We start from the raw sequence: 7,217 nt of genomic DNA, 5'->3' as shown, positions 1-7,217 counted from the left end.
GAGAGAGAGAGAGAGAGAGAGAGAGAGAGAGAGAGAGAGAGAGAGAGAGAGGGGAAGTAGGGGGAGAGAAGGAGAGAAAGAGATCTATGCATATAAAAATGCAGCATCACTGTGTCTCCAGGGTAAGACTGGAATTAATGGAATTCCAATGACAGGGGCTCACTGGAAGCCAGGGGTTTGGCTAAGAGCTGGTTTCCTGCTCCAGGCTAGCCCCTCTCACCCCCATCCCCATCATGGACTTCACTTTCAGTTCTACCCAGGTTCGGTGAGGGATGAAGCGGTCTGTTCCGGCCTCAGCTCAGAACCACGACACCTGCCGGTCCTGAAAACACAGACATGCAGCCTCAAAAGACATGAGAGACAGCCATCAAGGCACTTTCCATCTTTCAAGGTCATATCTATGTCGATATGCAAATAGATCTTAGTGAATCTCCCTCGAGGCAGGAGACAGGGAACCACCCTCGACGGTAAGGATGACAGGAACAGCTCCAGACGGGACTGACAAGAGGGCTGAGGTTCTGAGAGGAAACGTTACTTGGCATCCGTCTCCAGGAGGTATTCGGGGCCAGCCACAGAGTAGGTGCTTACTTCTCGTTTCGGTTGTTGTGGAAGGCTGCTGAGCCATGGCAGTTTAAAGCACAGAATTTAGGGGCGGAGTCACGGGTGTCGAGCCCTAACTCCGCATTCCGGCGGAAAGGCGTGATGGAGTCTAGTGACTTGATCTCAGCGTTCCTCACTGAAGTGGGAGCAGTACCAGCTGCCTTGTGTCGGTTGTTCAGAGGATTCAGTGGAATTGTGAGGTGTGCGTAATGTTTGACAGATAATAGAAGTATGGCGGTGGTGGTTACGGTGGTGATGGTGATGCCAGTGCTGATGGTGATGATGGTAGTGGTGGCAGCGGTTGTTAGAATGATTACGATGATGGTGACGTATGAGCTAGACATGAACCTATGGGAGTTTCAGTCATTCCTTGGTCACGTGACCAGTGGCAGTTCAGTGGCTTCTCCAATCCTCAGCAGATGAGCTAGGCAGAGGGCTTCCGATGCTATTTTAGTGGCTCGCTGGCAATTGTTTCTTATTCAAGCCAGTGTTTCACTGATGCCCTGTTGACCTCTGTACAGGGCCAGGAAAAACTACCAGCTATGGAGGGAAAAAAGCAGTGCTTTCAGTCTCAGGCATTCCCAGCGGAGGTCCCAGCCCGCATCTGCTCACTCTCGAATGCCTGGCCTCTGACATGTTTGCAACAAATTCTTATCCAGAATCAGCCTTTTGCAATGGCTCCCCAGTTCCTGTGTCCCTTTATTACCTCCGTCCACCCTGCCCCTGCTGGCTCCGTTTGACCTTTAATAAGCACCGCTCTTGTGCTGGGCTGCTGGTGAGTTACTGCCTTCCCAGCATCCCCCGGGGCGGGCTGCCTTCCCGGCCCCTGGCCTCTCTGCAGCTTGTAAGTGAGAATTACATTTTAATCTTCGTCCATTATTTCCACCCTCAGCCACCTGGGTTTTAAGGGGAGGAAAAGGTGGCCTTTTTCTTCTTCCCTCTCTTGTCTCTGCGCGTGACCTTATCTTTCATGTATTTTCTTCCTCTGCTCTATGTCACAGCTCACTTGGGGAAACCGCATGACTCAAACAGGGGTCTCTGCTTGGGTCATTGTTCCCTGAACACTCGCATCCTCAAAGCCACAGAGGTCAAGGCAAGATGGTACCTGGGAGTCATCTGATGGGCCTTGAACTGAAAAGGCCTCAAATGTTCTAAGATCACTGCAGTCCAAATAAGTCCACGCTGACACAACTGCACCTGCCAGGACTTCCTGCTCCTCACACACTGCACCTGCTGTGACTTCCTGCTCCTCACACACTGCACCTGAGGTGACTTCCTGCTCCTCACACACTGCACCTGAGGTGACTTCCTGCTCCTCACACACTGCACCTGAGGTGACTTCCTGCATCTCACTGCACCTGAGGTGACTTCCTGCATCTCACACACTGCACCTGAGGTGACTTCCTGTTCCTCACACACTGCACCTGCTGTGACTTCCTGCTCCTTGCACACTACACCCGCTGTGACTTCCTGCTTTTTTGTGTTTGTTTTCACACAACATGAAGCTCACTCATCTGACACCTTAAAGTGTGTCCGGAGATCTCCATGTTGAGAGCATTTCATTATCCCCAAAGTACCCGGTTGCCACAGTGCATTCCCTTCTGGAACCCTGCTCCCCGCCCCAGTAAGCATCCGTCTACATTGTTTCTACAGTTTGCCTGCTCTGGTTATGAGCTACTAGGTGGGCATTCAAGTGCTCTTCATACAAAATGATACATTTCATTTTAACAATTCCACCTAGCATACATAGTATCCCTTTCCTTGCTTCTATTCACCCGCCTCCCCCCTCTCTCTATGCCTCTCCCACTAGTTCCTTTTCTTTCCCTCCAGACAGTCCCATGAGTAATTCTGGATTGTTTTTGATGTTGTTCACTTAACAAGGTAGTTTCAAGGCCCATCTGTGTTGTGCCACGTATCAGTGTTGGATCTCTTCGATGGTTGCGTAATATTCAGTTGCTGGAGGGAAATAAAATACTTTGGGTTATCCTTCTCAACCATCAGTGAGACGTGGGGTGGCTTAGGCCTTCAGTTGCTACATGATGCTCTTGTGAATATTTGTGCACAGACTCGTCGGCACATGTATGTCGGTTCTCTGTGATATGTACCAGAATAGACTGGCTGTGTCATGCAGTAGGTCTTTACTTGAGTGATTGAATGTATCCTAGCAACTCAGCCCTCTCTCGGTCTTTCCAGCAGTATTCTCAGACTTCCCATGGCTTTCTCAGCATCCAGTGATCTGTATTTTGGGGCTTGTACCATCCCAGTGAGTCTGAAATCTTGTGTGGCTTTGATTTGAATTTCCTTAGTGATTAACACTGCACCTTTTCCCATGTGTATCATTTTTGGAGAAATGTCATATTCATAACTTCCCCCTCTTTAAAATTAGATTATATGTTCGGCTGTTGTTGAATGATTATTTTTCCCTTATAAATATTGTTATTATATCTGTGAGAGTTTTGCCCAACATGTGTTGAGCATATTCATACCTCCTTCCCTGACTCTTCCCAGATCTACCCTATTCTTTCCCTACCCAACTTTGTGGGTTTTGTTGTTGTTGTTGTTGTGGTGGTGGTGGTGGTGGTTTTTAATCCTTCATGACCAACTTGTGCTGCTCCAATATTTTGGGCATGTGGTCTTCCCATGGGTCACAGTCAGTTTATCAAGTGTTACACTTAAAGAACACTGTTTCTCCCGTTCCCAGCAGCTAAACAACTGTCAATAGTTACATGGCTGAGGATGAGGGTGGATTCTCAACTCCCCTCTCTATGCTGGGGGTTTTGTCTGGTTTGCTTTGCATAGGTTTTGTACAGTAGATGCCGTCACGACTACTGTGAATGAACATGTGCAGCTGCCCTGATGTGTACAGAAGATAATGCTTCCATGTCTTCATCTGCCACTTCTGCCTGACGCTCCTTCTGATTTCTCTTCCATGGTGATCCCGCTGCCTTGGGAGGAGAGGATACAGAATCTCTGTTACATTCAGGACAGAACACTCTGCAGTCTCTTACGCTCTGTGCACTGGTCCATCTCGAGTTTCTCTGTGGATAAGCATCTACAGCGAATAGAAACTTCTTTCTTCATAAGGTCAAGGAATGCACTTATGTATGAGCATGATAAGCAGTCATTAGAAGTTGGTTTAATTCCATCTCCGTTTAGCAAGATACTAGTAGTGGGTTCTCATCTAGGGTCTATGACCATCTAGCCTTGGGCTTTTGGTTGATTCAGTAATGATGCCAAGGTATGGTTTCACGGTGTGGAGCAGGGTTTAAATCCAATCAGAAAGGGGTTGGTTGCTCCTGTGATGTCTGTGCCACTGCTGTACTCACTCATGGGTGTGTCCTGCCAGTCACCATTGTACCTGACAGAGTTCACAGCTAGGCATGATTTGTGATGATTCTTCTAGAAGCATCCATGACACTTTCAACACCATGAAAACTAACTGGTGTAGAGGACACTTCCGAGCCAGTACTACCTTGATTTCTCCATGATTTCTGACTCAAATACATGGAGTTATCGGCAGTGGGATTTCACCACCAGGTTTCGGAAGATAACCAAGAGCAATGGCAACACCCTATACTGTTTGGGAATTTATGAGACTGTACTGGCCAACAGCTCCAAAGAAAGTATTCCTGACACTGGAATTTTTCCTTTGTTAGCCTGTGAGGTCTAGTGGGGGCATTGTTGCTCTGATACATAAGTGTGTCTATGTAATTGAGGAACCTTCTGGAATGATAGGTTTCCATATATATTTCTCTAAAGGTCTTTGGTGTTATCTGTTTTTCATCATATCTTGTTCTCTACCCTGCTCTCTGCTCCCCAACTGTACTTTAATTCTTCCTGTCTCATTAATTTCTTTAACTCTTCATACCAGCACATTCTGTTTCCCCTCTTGTATTTTGGTTATAAGCCTAGCCTTTGATGACTGAGCCAGCTCTCCTGCTTCCTCTTTCCCCTCTTTTAAAAGTCCCCCTCCATAGCCTTTTAGTAACTTCCTGACCTCTGTAAGTGTTCCAAATGAAACGCGCATATCTGAAGTTTCAAAGGTCATAGTATTCACAGAGGACAGAAAACATGTGAAATGTGTCTTTCTGGGTCTGGATAACCTCATCCAGAAAACTTGTTTCCAGTTCCATCCGTTGATCTGTGAGTTATGTGATTTCATTTTTATTAAGAGCTGAATAATATTCCACTGTGTGAGTGTTTAAGTGCAGCACATTTTCATGATCCTTCCATCAGCGGATGGATATCTAGATGGTTTGTGGCTAACGTCAGATGTTGTAAAGTAGTAACTTTGATGGGGTTGCTTTTCAAGAGAACACTTGGACATTAACTTCGCCTTGCCACTCTAGTGCCAAGTATAAATGTCACCTCTTCTAGAAAGCCTTCCCTGAATGCACCTCTAGATAATGCCACTGTCAACTCTGATCTTAGGGTGGGTCATTTGCTTAAAATATTTTGTGAAGACAGGCCCACTTCTGATTCATTGCCTAGAGGAGAACAGTTTCAGAAGCATGGTAGACACCTCACAAAGGCTGAGTGAGAGAAGGGATAGGTGTGATGGCAGGCAAACATTTAGAAAGAAAGAAATAAGGACTCCATAAAAACACAGCACAGAGTCATGCCCCTATGAAAAGAGGTGAAATAAAAATTCAGGTCTGTGTGATTCAGTGCCTTGAAACATCCTTGAGCCTCTGAGTTTCTCCCGATTCTTTATCTTTCTCTGTCAGTAGAGACTGAATTGTTCCCCTAAGGGGACATGAGATACTCATCTTCACTGTCACCATGGTGACATTTGGAATCACCTGGAAACACACACACACACAACACACACACATCTGGGTGTGCTCTGAGGGCGTTTCCAAAGAGGTTTAACTGGGGAGGGAGAAACCTGAGTGTAGTTGGCACCAGCCAATTCTAAGATCGAATAAAAAGTGAAGTAGGAAAAGGGAGCTGGGTGCCAGCATTCCCAGCATCCATCAGTCTTTGCCTCAGTGTGGATGGCACGTGGCCATGGTCTCTCAGTCATGCCCCATCCTTCTCCACTGTCCTGGCCACTATCCCCTCTAACTCTAAGCCAAAACAAACCTCTCCTTCCTTAAGCTGCTTTGAGAGATTATTTTGCCATGACAACGAGGTGAGAGATTATTTTCCCATGACAACGAGGAAAGTGGGTAATATGTCATGTCCTGTGTCATAAAATATCGATCTGTTAGCGGGAAAGAGTTTGGATCTCTGGGAGTACACTTAGTGTGCACAAAGAATGTGCATTTAAGGAGTGTGCAAGGGCTTTGGCTCCTCATGCTCTGACACACTTAGCAATGCCTACCGTTTTCATTAACAATATGACACTTTATAATAACTATGACACACCAATTATCAAATTCCACTGCTTCATGAGATTTGGCTTGAAATATTAAATAAATATAAAACATGAAAACTCTGCTTTCTGTGACCGCCTGGGTCTCCTGAGTGAAGGGAGTGGATCCGGAGTTAACCGGCTCAGCGGGTTGCGTTCCACTACAGAGCCAGTAGGAGGATTCTGAGCAACAATGAAGCTATGCATCTTTCTTGTACCATCCAATGGGACTCCAGTGATTCTGATAAACAATCCAAGAAACTGTATATGACATTTATGGTTGGACTGGGTCCCACAGACATGTAACACCCCGAAGGCTCTAATGAGCAAATGGAAGACTTTAATTTTATTATCCAGATTTTTTTTTTTGAGCCTTGAGTAAAAGGGAGTGACATTCAGAAGTGTCTCCTAAATCATCGGAGAGAGATCCAATTATGTTTGCTGTCGTTTGCGGTATCTCTACTTAGAAGAATCTAATTTCCTATAAATTAGTTACCTGAGTATGATATACAAAAAAATCTCTCCCCCAATCAAACAAGTGATCGCTCTCCAGAAAGCTCAGTGACAGAGAAATTCAAGCCCCTGAGCTTAGGTTGAGCTCTGTGCATCTGGGTCCTGTTATATAACATGTAAGTATGAGAGTCCTAAAAAACCCATTCTCTACGTTTACAGTACAGCAAAGGTGACATCCAAGTAAGGAAGCCACCAGAGACCATTGCACACATAAAATTTGGGGGAAACGAATCGTTTCTCATCAGTGTTCATTCATTACATTTCAGTTCCCTAGGAAATATGTGAGTCCACTTCATCAGAACCCTGGGCCTTCGGTCACAATAGTGGAAAAGTGTTGCTTCCAATAGTCTCCATGTGTAGGCTAACTGAAGGCCCAGACGGGCCAAGGGATTTCATCAGATGTCCTTGATAAAACATCAAGAAAACCTTTACAGCTAAGTCAAGCTAATTGTAGGTTTGCTGTGCCAAGGGGAAAGGCCTCATGGGAACCTAGAGGAAGCAGAATGGGCAGAACTTAGCAAGGGCCAGCCGAGGACCAGGAACCCAAGGTTATAAATGGTCTATGCAGTTTCCTTGCTGCTGTGGGGCCATAGCCGAGTGCCTGCTTGTCTGTGTAACATTCCATCTTGACTTAGCCTCCTGTGGCTTCCTCCTTCATAGTGGTCCCTGATTGTACCTGACTTACTACGTGCCAGTGTTGGTAGGTCCCATAACATTATACATTCTTCTCTTTAAGTTGCTGAAAGGC

This window comes from Grammomys surdaster, unplaced genomic scaffold (genome assembly GCF_004785775.1).
Source record: "Grammomys surdaster isolate TR1022 unplaced genomic scaffold, NIH_TR_1.0 164, whole genome shotgun sequence".
In the NCBI taxonomy this organism is placed as follows: domain Eukaryota; kingdom Metazoa; phylum Chordata; class Mammalia; order Rodentia; family Muridae; genus Grammomys; species Grammomys surdaster.
The sequence above is the reverse complement of the archived record's forward strand: the minus strand, read 5'-3'. Positions refer to the sequence as shown.